Consider the following 15,871-nt stretch of genomic DNA (forward strand, 5'->3'; position numbering starts at 1 on the left):
AGTATCTATAACAGCGCCTGCACCTGAGATGGATCCTTACGCAATAGGATGGCCCCTCCCAAGACAATATGCCCAGTAATACACACACAAAGTATAGGTAACAGTATTTACTGAAAGGTACTAAACAATAACGATGAACACACAATATACATATGCAGTATAGCTTATACCGAACCGCGGTGTAATCCACACAGTACTTCGTGCAGGGGCACCAGTATCCCAGTGTCAAGGCCACGAAGGCCTATCCCGCCACAAGTGTGAGACCGCGCAGCCACACAATGTGTTGGTGCACTTGTGGAAAAAAACCTGCCCCCGGGAGTGGCTGAGTAAGGCCAAGTAATGGTCAGTCTGTTCCACCGAAGATCCACCCCCGCATGGGGTGGCCTCCAGCCGGAGCGTCCCACCTTTATATAGTCTCTGAGATGAGGGCCTGGTCTGGTCCAAGATGCAGGCCATGCACATTGCGTGCGTCCATCACTGGTACAAGGGTACTAGCACTAACAGGCTAAGGGGAGCATCCCTATCTGAGGGGCCTTCCTTATAGCACCACAAGCTAGAGATGGTCGGGGCTTAGCTGGGACCTGAAGGGGGATATGCTGGCCTAGTCCAGCGGAACACTTCTCCCTGGACCTTACCTATCCCCTTGCTGTCCTGCTTCTGACTGGTGTGCTTCCATGAGCGCGATAAATGTACCTATCACCTTGCACAGGGATTCTGGGCGCCCTATTTGCTGCTGCATGCCATGTGGTCTTCGCCCCCAAGGGCTGCTAGGGCTTGTAGCTCCCGTTGCGGAGCTATTTCCTATTGGCCGCCGCTATATTCACACTGCGAATGCGCGTTCCTCCTAATGGCTGCCAGGCACTCTGGTGCGCATACGCGAGCCTTTCTGTCATTGCGGCACCTTGCAGCAGCCCTCGCCACAGGTCTCCGGCAACCCGCTTGCCAGCACAAACCTCCCGGCACCGGACGTAAGAGGAGACGGGGTGGAAACGCAGCTGAACCGAGGAACCAGAGGGGACCTGGTTACAACAGTATGGGGCAACATAAATAAAATCATATCTTGGTCACATGATCTTCAATCCATTCATGATAGATACAGATGAAAAGCAAAGCTGAACTTGTGCTGAAAAACATGATTCATAGTTTTCATAGGAACATAGAAAGTCTTTGACAGGAATTATGGTTAAACAAATATATACTGTAGCAGCAATTAGAGAATGTGCGTAACCACCTATTTCCATATATTAAAAATATGCTCTTATACTGTAGCACACACAGCCTACCCTAAATAATAAAAGAATACGTAATATTGGTGTGTGTGTGTGTGTGTGTGTGTGTGTGTGTGTGTGTGTGTGTGTGTGTGTGTGTGTGTGTGTGTGTGTGTGTGTGTGTGTGTGTGTGTGTGTGTGTGTGTGTGTGTGTGTGTGTGTGTATTCTCAGTTGTGTTAGTTGATGGTGACATTTTGCATCTATTTTTAGAAATTAGGCCTAGGCCATTTTTTCAATCATGTGAAAGACATGCAAAATTTGAAAATCATTACCAATTTAATTAAAATCTATTCAGATGAGTTACCCAACTACTGTACATAAATGACTTTACTGTTTTTTTTGGGGGGGGGGAAGTTTAACCCTAAACAACAGACTATTGATTACACTCAATTAAAACACACAACCATTTGCAAAAAATACCTTGTAAAGATATAACAATATCATTGTAAAGAAACAATTTAAAAAAAAATCTAAGAGATGAAATCATAAGCTGTTTTGAGCAGCTATTTACAAGAATGTTATGGATAATGATCAAATATATATTTGTTTTCTCTAAAATATTTTAGCTCCAGTCTATATCATGAAAGTGCAATCAGTGCATAAGACTATTTGCAACACAAGAGCTAGTAAAAGAATGTACTGTATGCTCTTTCTCCTGCAGCTGTAGGAGGATGCTGGAGCTTTAAGAGACACCTCCCCTCCTCTGCTCTAAACAATGGTTTCAACCGAGCTCTGCTTCCCATGGCAAAATTTGTAATGTGCCATTTTTCCCATGGATGCCTTTCCATTTGGTTGCTGACAGGAGAGGCAGACATGCAGAGGTGCCAAGCGGATTCTGGCTCCAGACGCTTGCCTGGAGGGTGCTGCGACTTGAGCATCTTGTGAGCAAGATGTGTTCGAATTGATGTGGGAATGGTCCAGGAGTGCCCCGTGTCACCCCAGGAGCCAGTGGAGACTGCAGACTGATTTCATTGATCTCTTGAAGGAGCAAGCAGAAATATAAAATATTAGGTACTGGAAGACGTGTTTCTAATCATCAGATCATTTGCATGGATTCTAAGAAAATAAATGACACGAAAGTTAAGTGTAATGCATGCAAAACCCTCCCTGTCAAGTCCTTCACATACTTAGTTGCTACTGCAGAGCACATTGTGTATAACCTCTCATCTATTCAAACATGTTCATTTGCGTTTAATATATTTCTTTATTGTATCATAGGGTGTATGTTTATGTAAAAGTGTCATTTGCTTCTAGCCATATCCACATCCATAGAGGACATTGGAAGGAAAGAGTTAAATAGGAGGAGGGCTATGCATGATGTAATGCAATTGAGACAATGGCAAGGATTTTCCTGCCAGACTTGCACAGCGCTGCTTCTACTACCACAATACCGATAAATGATAGGAGTAGACAGTTAATTGTGATATTTAGTACATATACAGTATATGTAGTTAGATGTTGCTTTAACATATGTTTGTGGCACTCTCCACTGGGGCATTTTAGCAGGCTAATTTGGTATGGAAAAAAATGTCCTTACCTTGGGTAATAAAGATGCAGTGTGTGTATGTATATGTATTTGTGTGTGTATGTATATGTGTATATATATATATATATATATATATATATATGTATATGTATATGTATATATATATATATATATATATATATATATATATATATATATATATATATACACACACACACACACACACATCTAAATAGTGTTTGTATGTATGTGTGTATATATCTATATATATATATATATATATATATATATATATATATATATATATATATATATATATATATATATATCTTCATTCATAAAATATAGAAATAATGCAAGCCATAAAAAAACAGATGGTAAGTGATATAAAACACTTAAGTGATCTAGATCTGAAACGTAGTAATACTCTATTACCTCAGCTCAGAAGCTCAAGCACTAATTAAGTACATAAAGTCAAATGCAGAACAACTGTACTAATCTGACAATGAAGTCAGGTGTTAAATGGTTTAGTAAAGTAGTTACAAAGGTAGAAACTCCATCTCAACATGATAGAGAGGGTGACCCTGATTGTTGGTGTGGCAGCCCTAGAGCTGCAGTATTACAGGAACTCCTGAAAGACCTGTCTGCTAGTTAAGTGGACCTGGGGATGGCACACCCAGCTATGAAAAAAAATTGCTTCATCAAGCCATGGTATATATAGACACTGTGCAGAATTTGTTATATTTGTAAGTGGATAGTTGAATATTGTCTCTTGACAGATTTAAGAATGCAGAACATTGTGGAGGTGGGGTGGGCAAAGGCTAGGTGTTAAGAGGACAGTGATTTGAAGAAGAGAAGTGTGAAGAAATGGGATGTGTGTGTGATGACCTCACCTATTCGTAATGCTGGATGGCTTGCTATACTTGCATGTGAATTGACAGATTTCTTTACTCACTGTATAACCATTGGAAAAGCTAGTTCATATTGTATGAACTTAGTATGGTCAAGGAAAGAGGATTTCTGCAGCTTCCAGAAGGATGTGACTTGATACTGGCAAAAATTGCTAGAGGTTGCTAGTTTGTGTCATGTACCTTTTCTTCCTTCACAGTACCATACTTTTTTTCTGTATAAAAAATGATATTGTTGCTGACAGGTCCTCCAGTGAACTGAAGGATTTACAATTTAGATATCCTCACATACATTATCAACAAAAAAGTACCAAAAGCAATTGTCATAATTCAACACTGTATAATTTTACAGTAATTACTGTTACGTTGACATCTGACATGGATGTCCATAGACAGTCCTGCATAGACATACCTTAACTCCAAGTAGGATTTCGCATTATGAAACAGCAGTTATCTACAAAGATTAGATGCTCTGAAACCAAAGCAACCAGAGTCTTGATCAGTCAAAGTAATGGGGTGGCTCTATTTCAGATCTGTTTCCATTTAGATAGTTCAAGTGATCTACAAAAAGACTAGATACCCAGAAAAAACTTTATTGCAGTTTTCCAGCATTTATAACCACTTCCCCCACACAGATTTTTCTAATGCAATGCAGCCTTGTTAAACTCGGAAAGGAAGAAAAAGTAATATGTTGAAGGACTAACCACTTGTTTGCTTTACAGTATATTCTTTTCTTAGGATCTGTGGGAGGCTAGAAATGTGAACCACATAATTAGGGTTGATCTTCTTAGGAGGGAAGCTCAAACACACAATTATCTTCACGTTTGTTTATTTGCCGAAGTAACACAGGGATTATAAAAATGTACAGAACTGCATTTGAAGAACTGAAGTGTTGTATGGCTTGATGGGTAGAAACCTAAGGATGTATAATGTAAATGTGGGTGTATTGTCAGGATCCTTTTGTATAGTATGTATATTTTGTTACTTGTTATTGCAACTTGTGGACATAAATTGATTGTTTAGACTAGAGAGAAGACGGTGCCGTTAATTTACTACTAACAAGATATTTGTAAAATTTGTTTAGTTTAGATTGTAGTGCTTAAAAGCAGTACAAAGTGTAATACATTTTTTGTGTCGTATTTATGAGTTGACAAACAGCTCATTGTATGTATGTATGTATGTATGTATGTATGTATGTATGTATGTATGTATGTATATCTTTATTTATAGAGCGCCAAAAGTGTACTCAGCGGTTCACAAAGAATACAGTACAGGGAATTATAATACAATAAGCGCAGCAAAATCAGACAATAGGAAAGGAAATCCCTGCCTCTGAGAGCTTACAATCTAAGTGGTATGTTGGGAGGCTTACACAGACAGCAGGTGAGGGAATAAGTGCAGTGTATGGTAGTGCTTGACCACAATGGTTGGTTGGAGCGACTGTGGGTGTGGGACAGTAGCCATGAGAGCAGGCTGTTGGGATGCTTGATTTGTGAGGTGAGTTTTAAAGGTTAGTCAGTATTAACACAATTAGCAGGGAAAGAGGTGGCAGGGAGGCATGAGTGAGAGCAGGCGTGTAAATGACTGGGTTAAACTAAAATGTGGACTGACTGCTCAATCCCTTGTGCCAAAATATAACATTATTAGTAATAACTTTGGTGCAAAGGGACAAGTAAATTAATGCTTAAATCAAACAGTGAGATGAAGATCTCACTCAAGAGTCCCTATAACTTGCACTCTACTGTAAGTACATTAATGATGTTAGAGAGATAATAATCTCAGAGAATATAGATATTCTCCCATAGAGAATGTCAATTATATTATAATAATTCTCGTATTTACCACTAATTACATAAAAACAATAACGTTTTATTTCACACAAATGTCGTCGCTAAGTGATATGATTATTTACAGTGTAATAAAATCCCCAGTGGAGAGGCTGTTAAATGGGTGTTGACCTAGCCCAGATAGGTAAGTAGTCCTAATAGTGCTCTAACAGAACCATATTCCTATTTAGTGGTTCTCCTCAGAGATAAGTATATCCGGAAAACATCAGTGTTAAGTTTATGTTGCCAAAACAGCAGTGAACATAAAATATGGGATTAAGGAATACCCTATGTTCCTACCATAGCCATGATGAAATATACAGCTAGAACATGGTACATGTACTGATAAATATATCAATGAATCTTACTGCTAGTGTTATAATCTTAGTTGGTTGATCCAATATAGATGCGGAGAGTCAAACCACAGCCTGCCACCAATTAAATACCGTTTGATAATATCAACATGAATTCAGCTGATAGAATAGCTCACCAATATCAGTAGATGGTTGGTACAGACAGAAGATTCGCTAGTACATTTGCTGCTATAATACCATCAACATACACACAGTATATCAGTAGCCTACAAATCCCTGTTAGTGATACAATATAGCGGTGGAAGTATCAATAAAAAGCCGCTGTATCTATACCTGCAGAGACAGCTGTATAAGATGTAACACATAGAGGCTATATACTGTAGTCTCAATATTGTAGTTGTTGAAATATAAGGCAAATAGGCTTATATTTCTGTTATTGTAAGATCAGACAATCCGAGTATATAAAGTATAATGTTTCACTAGCATGTGGTTTGCTATTGGTAAATCAGTTTAATGATTGCTATATCCGCGGAAACTACTCTGTCTATACCCATAGGTGAATGTTACCAATGTAACCAATGCAGCACATTACATTCAAGTAGTACCAATGTACATAGTTACAACACTGCCCACAGGGCAGTGTCTCTCAAACATTAGGTTTTTCTGGACCCTTCTTCCCCACCTCCCCAAGCATCAGACCTCTGTGTGGTGCTTATGCTTACTTCCCTTCCACAGTTTCAACAAAGTTTTTGATGCACATACGTTGTATGCAAATAATTTTAGTATATAAAATGTATATATACTAATTTTTTTGTGTATCAATTTAATGCCAGATGTTCCATTTACAACGCTTCATACATAGACCATTGTATGGTCTTCAAGTGTTCCAATCTGTTTGTTTTATCTTAAAACTCTATCTTTTAAAAAAATACTTTTTGTCACTATAGGATTACAAAGAAGTCAAGGTTGCAAAAAGACACGTCCATCAAGTTCAACCTATGTTCAATTTAGTTGACAGATACTCATCCTACCTTTGTATTTATATCATTACTTGCATTTTAATTTTTATATTTAGCATCCTTCTACTATTAGCACCTCTTACTATTGTTTTTTTTTTCATACTTCATAATTTGCACCACTGTTTTCATCTCTCAGTCTTATATTGCTTTCTACTTATTGTGTTTTTCATTTTGCACTTGTTTTGTGTTTTATTTTTAATTCGTTTTTTCACTTTTCATATTATTTTTTTAGTCACTTTATAATTCTTTTTGTTTATATAGCATTCGCTGTTCTTCATTTGATTTCCTACTTACCTGTGCATATTTGTATATGTGCGTTAACGCACAAACGTTTTCCTAGACTAGCATGAAAAAAGAAGACCTAGATGCGGCAGATATTACCACTCCCATTAATGCCATGCATTGTACGAACACTTGTGCGGTATTGAACAATAGTACGATTAAAAACAGTCATTAAGAAGATAACCCACACATAATTTAACACATTATTTAATGCATTATTTTGCGTTAATGGGGGGAGGTAATAACATCTGCTACATCTGTAGCTAATGTTTCACCCCTAATCCTGCTCGGTCATGCGCTCCTTTATCATAGTCACAGATTATAGTGCTATCATTTGAATAAACGTGGCATTGGGAAATATTCAAGCGTCTTATAAAATGAGCATTGTTACACGGAATAAACACCACTGATGAGTAGCAACAGAAGTAGCAAGTGTGGATACTCTTAGAAAATGAGAAAACTTTGAGAGAGCACATTTTTCTTGAGTATGTAAAACAATCTGAGAAATCGGCTAGTTGAATTGTTTCTGTTACTGCTGGAGTTGCAACTACATAATGATATTAAATTAGGTGTGGACGGGTTAGCGTTGGCATTTTATTGTGAACACACAGTGTGCCTACTTAGTGATTACTATGCAATTAAGTTACAAAGGACTGAAACTACTCTATGGTCACTGCATTCACTTGATGGTGTTGCCTTCTATATACAATTTGATGGGACATGACCTTTATTCTCCACAGTTGTGGGGCTGAAACCAAAGCGGCAGGATGATTCTCATTACGTCAAAGTCACCCTTAAAAAAGAGTTAAGGGATATAGTTGGTTTATAGGAATGTCCTGATTGAAAATTGGTACACTGTACTTCTCAATTTGGGTCAATCAATGTAAACAAAAAAGTATTGTGGGAGTTTGTGTTCATATGGTGGGAAAAAATGGATGTAAACTAATTGGTTTGCTTAATTTCCCATTCTCCTATCAATCAGCTTCTTAGATTCTTATACACCATATATACCTTCTTATATTCCTGTCCGCGACTAAACCCTTTCACCCAATGCACAATGTATTTTCTGTCAATATTGGGGTCCCAAAAAATCAGATAGAGTGAGCGCAATCCCCCCTAATTCTTTAAATCCATGATACCTAATTTCTTGATTCCTTTCACTTTAGCTACAAATAACCTGTGCAGAGTTTGCAGTTTTTTTGTTTTCATAATCTGTCCAGGAAGTTTGAAAAGTCTGTCAGGAGTCATTGGCATATTTGAAATTCGTACCCATCCTGTTTCTGGACTGGAAGGTAGAAACATAAAATTTGACTGCAGCTCAGAACCACTCGGCCCACCTGTAGGCACTATTTTCCTATCTGCTGTAAAACCTCAAGCTCTATTTAATCCTTGACTTTGTTTCGTATTTAGGATTACCTGATATCTATCCCAAACGTTTGAATTCCCTTGCTGCAGGTGTTCTCAACTCCAGTCCGCAAGACCTCCCAACAGGTCAGTTTTTCTGGATAAACCAGCGTCAGCACAGGTGGCTGGATCAGAAAACCTGACTTGTTGGGGGATCTTCAGGACTGGAGTTGAGAACCCCTGCCTTACTGTATTAGTTGCTACCACTTCTTTTGGGAGGCTATTCCACAAATCTACCACTCTTTCAGTGAATAAATACTTCCTTACATTTCCCCTTAGCCTGACACCCTCCAGCTTCAGAGAATGGCTTCTTGTGATAGCACGCCTCGTTGGAATATGCTTCCCTCCTGTACTTTGTAGACCATTTATTCACAATCTCCAATTTATTGACGTCCTTCCGGAGATACAGTATGGTCTCCAGTATTGAACACTGTACGCTAAGTGAGGTCTCACCAATGATCTATAAAGTGAAATCATCACCCCTCTCATTGTGCTTCTAATACCTCTCCCTATACAACTTAACATCCTACTGGTTTTCCGCAATGTTTTGTTACAGTACATTTGTTGTCTATTTTTAAGTCTGCTGAAATATTGACTCCAATGTACCTTTCCTCTATAGTGTCATTAATCCTGTTTTTTTTGACCACTCCTCCAGTCTAACTAAATCATTAGTCATTTTCTTTACCCTCCCTTTTGTGTGTTGCAGATCTTTTGTATCATCTGCAAAAATACATACTTTTCCTTCCAGGCCATTTGTTATGTCACTAGTAAAGATATTAAAGCGCACCGGTCCCAGTACAGATCTTAGAGGTACTTCACTGATCACCTTTCCCTGCTCTGAACATACTACATTTACCACAACTCTCTGTCACCTATCCTTCAACCAATGTTTTATACATTCTACCTTAGAATCCAATCTCAAGCATTGCAAATTGTTTATCAGTCATCTATGTGGTACAGTGTCAAAGACCTTGCTAAAGATAGGTAAGCTACATCTACTGCTCTAACCGGAAATATTATCTTAGTCACTAAGTCAAAAAGATAAATGAGATTTGTTTGACATTATCTCCCCCCAGTCCATGCAACATTGGTACCTGTGAAACTACATATGGCAAACAGGTGGCACATCTGTTCTATTTGATGTCATATTATTGTCCAGTAGCTGTTGTTGGACTTACCATTTGGCTGAATGTTATGGAACAGAGCTGTGGCTCAATGAGTAAAACATTGACTATAAAAACAATGTCACTGACTTTGAATCAGAGGAGCCTGGTTCTTATCCCGTTGTCAGCTCCTTGTGACCATGAACAAGTAATTTTATCTCCACAATCAGGTTGAAAACTCTACTGAAAGGGACTCATCCTGCTTCCAACATTCTCTATTCAGCACTGTGAACATTGTCAGGGCCATACAAGAAGAATTGATAATATTATTATGGAACGAAAGAAAAGTAAAAGTAATATCTAAATCTGTAGTTTTTAAAATATCATGTACAGATCCATTTAGTGGTTGATAATTTCTTAATTTATATATTCCATTCACAATTTAGTACAAACAAGTGCACCTAAGGTTTCAGGGGATTCCGCTCCCTTAGTCAAGTAAATTCTCCCTGAAACATGTGTACATGTCTCTGTACTAAAATGTGAATAAACACAGTGGACATCTCTTATGTAGAGTACTCTGTTGTGCAGCGACTTCATTGAGGATTCAGAATTGGTCAATATATAGGCCACCATTTGAAGTAACCAGGACTGAAGGAGTCAGGCCATGAGGTATTGAACACAGACACTGCTGTGACATGTGTCGTTGTCTACATATTTGATGTGGTTTATATATTCCATCGAATTTTATTACATTTCCACTTCCATATCTACTATACATATTTCTGTATCCATATACTATTTATTTGGGTTTTTGACTGTCGCAATTCTGCCTATATAAACCACCATATTTTTTACAGGGTGGGAACTGAGGGATCTCCCGGAACTTATCTTCACTATTTTCAGCTCTGTGTATCCTCCGTTTCCTGAGATAGTTACCAGCTTTACTTCCTGCTATACATATATTTTTTTCTAAATGGCTGTCCTAATAGGTAGCTGCCACTGCTGAGGTTGCTGCTTCCCTTTGGCCCACAGAGTCTGCGAAGATTTGGTGGCCATTTTGATTTCCCTGGAAGAAGATTTAAATATAGTTATTTTTCTAGTAAGTGTCTCGGGAATTGGAGACTCCCCAGAGCTGAAAATATTGCAGTTCAGCTCCAGAGGTTCCCATCCTGCAAAAAATAAATGTGGTGAAAAAAACCAAGCTGCCAGGATTGCCGCTTTAAAGTTCATTTCTTTTGATTTATAACTGCATTCCTACAGAACTATTAACTGTTTTAATGTATAATCATTCACCTTTACAAAAGCAGTTTCTGAACTGTGCAATGATTCCTACTGTACCTTCAAAGACATGGAAAAAATAAGAGCAGGGAACAGAGTATTTTAGAGGACCATTTCTTTCCCACATATTTCTCAGACAATGTTTCCGGAAGGATTGCTCCTTTAACCCACATCATTTTCTATGTCCATCTTGCTGACGAGGTTAATGCAAACTTCAGTCTCTCAACTGAATTTATGTCACCATAATGGCCTTACCACAAAACGTTGTTCTTCAGGTTGCAAGCTCCGTTTAACTAATGGGCATGTAAGTGCTTCTCTTGGGACAAAACATTTGGCTTTGCAATGTCGCTTTTTAGTCATCTTTGAAGATATTAAAGACTTTCAATGGTCAACATCCCACAATACGTTTGTTTTCTTGTTTGTTTAAAATATATGTATCTTGCTAACCATTTGACATAGATCTACCGTATCAAAGGCACAGAATTGAATACATATCATTATATGTGTGTGCTATGTAACGTCTCTCCAATGTCCTGTTATTGGTAATTCCCAAATTACAAGTTAAAGTGAATTGTGTAGATGGGGGTAGAGAACCTTATTGCACCAATTTTAGGAGACTCCTGTTAAAATTTTATTTTAGCATCAATTGAACATCAAAAGCCTTTCTTTTTTTATAACATTTAGCAAAATAAAAAAAAGTACATGCATACTATCAAAATGTTTATCTTCTGTGACTGAAGGACCTCTGGCTATTGTGACTTTTGCATGTTTTGGTACATTTCACACATACTGTAGGCCCTACCTATAGCTTTGAAGGGATTGCCCTCACTTTAACTGACACTGTTATACTATATTTATATATGTACACATCTATACTATCAAAGTTCAAGTGCACCACAGTTTATGATCAGAAACTATTCAAATATTGTTATACTTAAGGTAGCAATCCCACCCAGAAGCTTGTATGAGTTTACCTCCTGTAATGTTACCATCTTGCCCCATGAGCATCTACGGTTACCATGGTAACCTTGAGATTGCATTGGGAGAGCTCCATTTTAACCTCCACGACACCTATTATTTCAAACGCGTATATATTCTGCGTGGAGCATTGGATTTTAAAAAATAAAACCAGTATTGGAAAGAGCAAGGAGATCTCAATAAAATGCAACCCCCACCCCAAAGATCTCAGTACGGGCTCCTGCTTTAACAACCATATTAAATTAAAATATTGTTATACAGTAGTTTGTACAGAGCCAGATGGCAGATTTAAGGTGGTTACACAAACCATAATTTAGCCTATACTTTTTAATGTGTAATGCTACTTTTGCAAAAATGCCGAGTCTTGTTTTAGTCTTGATCGACACTTGATCACTTGATCAAATGTGTTAATTAGTGTGCAAATATTTATAATGTAATAATTGTAACAATTGTAAATTATTTGATGCCTGTTCAGTATTGTTCTGCACAGTGAAGGACACACTTTTTGCTCGAGTTAACCAATTCATAGAAGGTGTTTCCACCATGAACAACTAAGGGCAATCTATGCAGACATATCAACCTCAATGGACAGTCAACAGAAAGTCAGTGGGATTTTGGAGTTTCTGGTGCTGAAAATAGCATTTCAATGGGAAAGTATTGATTTTTTTATCAATGCGAATGCATTGAGGACTGAGACTGAAGACTGACTCCAAATACGTGACTCGCAGAAACTCAGCAAGCGATTGACTTGACTAGGCCCCAAGGTGCCTTATTGCTTAGGACTCCTTTGAGGCCCTAAATGAGTTGATGTGACTTAAATAAATAGTGAAGGCAGAGGAAAGGGAAGGACTGCTTGCTGTTTGCTCTTAATATTTTCCTGCGGAAAGTAATTTGATTCAAGAAACTTTTATGACTCCCACTCCTCCTATATATTACCTGTCTCTTTTAATTTCACACTTTTGCAGAGACCATATGAAAGAGAAAATAATGGATGATATTTGTAGGCTAAAAGATGAGTATACAAGTAGATCAATCTTAATTGATTATCAGTCTTAATTGATAAGAGACCTTTTGTTTGGAAACTTCACTCTCCTCCATGTATAATTTTTATTTTAAGAAATGTGTCTAAAATGAACTGTTTCTAGCCACCAATTTTTCACAATTTACTGGAAGATGTTGTCACATTTGTTGGTATTGTTGGTGACTGAGTGATGACACTTTATAAATACACCGTAAAGCAGATGTGTTTACTGCTCTTAATGCTGTGGACAGGTATCGAAAATCTTTTCTGTTAAAAGAGCCACAAATGTATTGTAGAGGAACAATGAGTTTTAGTTAAAAATAAAATCACAGGTATTAGTGTTTTTTATATTAGACATAATATAGTATCTGGGAAACTTCTATGAAAGTTTGTTTAGGCTTCATTTACTGTAAATTTGGCTGTAAAGGAGCAATCCAAGAAATATCCTACTTTTTTTAACATCAGTTCTGTAGTATTAGATAATACTAGCTACATTATTTTTTCTTAAATTCAACTCTTAATGCCATTGTTAATGGGTTTTAATATACTAAGCATCCTTTGATTTCTATAGCAGGTTTTAGCCACCTCCACAGCAGTGCAAGATCTTTACAACACTTTCCTGTTTGTGATCATTTGTTGCCAATATTCTCAGCCGTTTGAGCCGCAAACTGTAACAATAAATGTAATCTTAGTAATATAAGGATACATTGTAGCTGTAACTGTAGTAATATAAAGATACATTGTTGCTGCTGAGTTACATTGACTGAAGGATTTATTGAAACTGAAAGGCAGCCATTTAGTTAACCCTGGGAAGGAGGATCTTTGCTGATCGATCACGGGAGAGTGAATTGATTGGCATTTAAGTGGATAGAGGGTTGTATTTTTTTGTAATTTAAGGTGATATTTTAATATTTGAGCGGGGCTTACAGATGTAGCCAGACTCGTTGTGTCTGACTCCTGCGTCAATCTGCAGGAATGCAGAATCGTGGACCTCCCGCAGCGATTTCATGGGCAATACGGTCTTGAGCTGCTGTTTTTCCCCCCCTTTTTTCAGCCTCTTTTCCAGAGGCAATAAGTATGGCTACATTTCTAGATGTTAGGTACTCTTGGATTCGATTTTGTGGGTAAATAAATATTGTAGTTTAAACAGAACTCTTCTTCAACCAGTCATTTTTACAGGTGCTGGTGCATATAACTGATGTTAGCTTGTCTAGGGAGAGGTTGTGAGGCCACTTTTATAGATCAGCTAGATTACCATGTTGAGTTCTGGAGACCATCTCTCAAGAAGGACATAAATACGTGAGAGGTAGTTCAAAGAGCTACTAAATTGTGCATGGTCTCCTTCGTAAACTTTATCAGGGAAGACTAAAGAATCTAAACATGTACAATTTGAAGGAGATCAGGGGAGGGTGAATATGATTCAAATGTTGCCAAATCAGGGGTTCCATAAGGTACAGAAGGGAAGCATATTTCAGAGGAAGAGAAGGGCTAAAATTAGAGGTCATGCTCTGAAGCCGAAGGGTGTCAGGCTAAGGAGAAATGTGATGAAGGGAGGTGGATATATGGAATAGCCTCCCAACAGATGTGCAAGAGCAGGCCGGCACAACTTGTAAAGTGAGAAAGGCCGATCTGCTCCAAAGAAAACTGATTTGGGCCGCACGGGTAAAATCATCATCATCATCATCATCATCATCATCATCATCATCATCATCATCATCATCATCATCATCATCATCATATTTCCCCCAGCACCCCTCATCATTATCCTCATCATATCTTCTCTCCCCCCCTCCCACAGATCATCATCATATCACCCCCCACCCCCCCACACCCAACCCACTGACACTGACCTGCACAGGCACAGACACTGACCTGCACAGGCACAGACACAGACACTGACCTGCACAGGCACAGACACAGACACAGACACTGACCTGCACAGGCACAGACACAGACACTGACCTGCACAGGCACAGACACTGACCTGCACAGACACTGACCTGCACAGGCACAGGCACAGACACTGACCTGCACAGACACAGACACAGACACTGACCTGCACAGGCACAGACACTGACCTGCACAGACACTGACCTGCACAGGCACAGGCAGAGACACTGACCTGCACAGACACAGACACTGACCTGCAGGGGCACAGACACAGACACTGAACTGCACAGGCACAGACACAAGCACAGACACTTACCTGCACAGGCACAGACACTGACCTGCACAGGCACAGACACTGACCTGCACAGACACTGACCTGCACAGGCACAGACACTGACCTGCACAGGCACAGACACTGACCTGCATAGATACAGACACTGACCTGCACAGGCACAGACACTGACCTGCACAGACACAGACACTGACCTGCACAGGCACAGACACTGACCTGCACAGGCACAGACACTGACCTGCACAGGTACAGACACTGACCTGCACAGACACTGACCTGCACAGACACTGACCTGCACAGACACTGACCTGCACAGACACAGACACTGACCTGCACAGGCACAGACACTGACCTGCACAGGCACAGGCACTGACCTTCACAGGCACAGACACTGACCTGCACAGGCACAGACACTGACCTGCACAGGCACAGACACTGACCTGCACAGGCACAGACACTGACCTGCACAGGCACAGACATTGACCTGCACAGGCACAGACACTGACCTGCAGAGACACTGACCTGCAGAGACACAGACACTGACCTGCACAGGCACAGACACAGACACTGACCTGCACACGCACAGACACTGACCTGCACAGACACTGACCTGCACAGGCACAGACACTGACCTGCACAGGCACAGGCACAGACACTGACCTGCACAGACACTGACCTGCACAGGCACAAGCAGAGACACTGACCTGCACAGACACGGACACTGACCTGCACAGGCACAGGCACAGACACAGACACTGACCTGCACAGGCACAGACACTGACCTGCACAGGCACAGACACA

The 15,871-nt window shown here is 39.4% G+C and overlaps 1 protein-coding gene across 2 annotated transcripts in view; it reads left to right on the forward strand.

The window, feature by feature from the left end:
• Nucleotides 1-1,944: 1,944 nt before the first annotated feature.
• PPFIA2 (PPFI scaffold protein A2) overlaps nucleotides 1,945-15,871 on the forward strand; it is a 401,131-nt gene continuing 387,204 nt past the window's right edge. The window contains exon 1 of one of the 2 annotated variants that reach the window (XR_012801707.1): nucleotides 1,945-2,280. The gene's annotated coding sequence lies outside the window, so the exon portion shown is untranslated. The remainder of the gene's footprint in view (nucleotides 2,281-15,871) is intronic. The other variant, XM_075600502.1, reaches the window with a different exon arrangement.

Source organism: Ascaphus truei, chromosome 5 (assembly GCF_040206685.1).
Source record: "Ascaphus truei isolate aAscTru1 chromosome 5, aAscTru1.hap1, whole genome shotgun sequence".
Taxonomy (NCBI): Eukaryota; Metazoa; Chordata; class Amphibia; order Anura; family Ascaphidae; genus Ascaphus; species Ascaphus truei.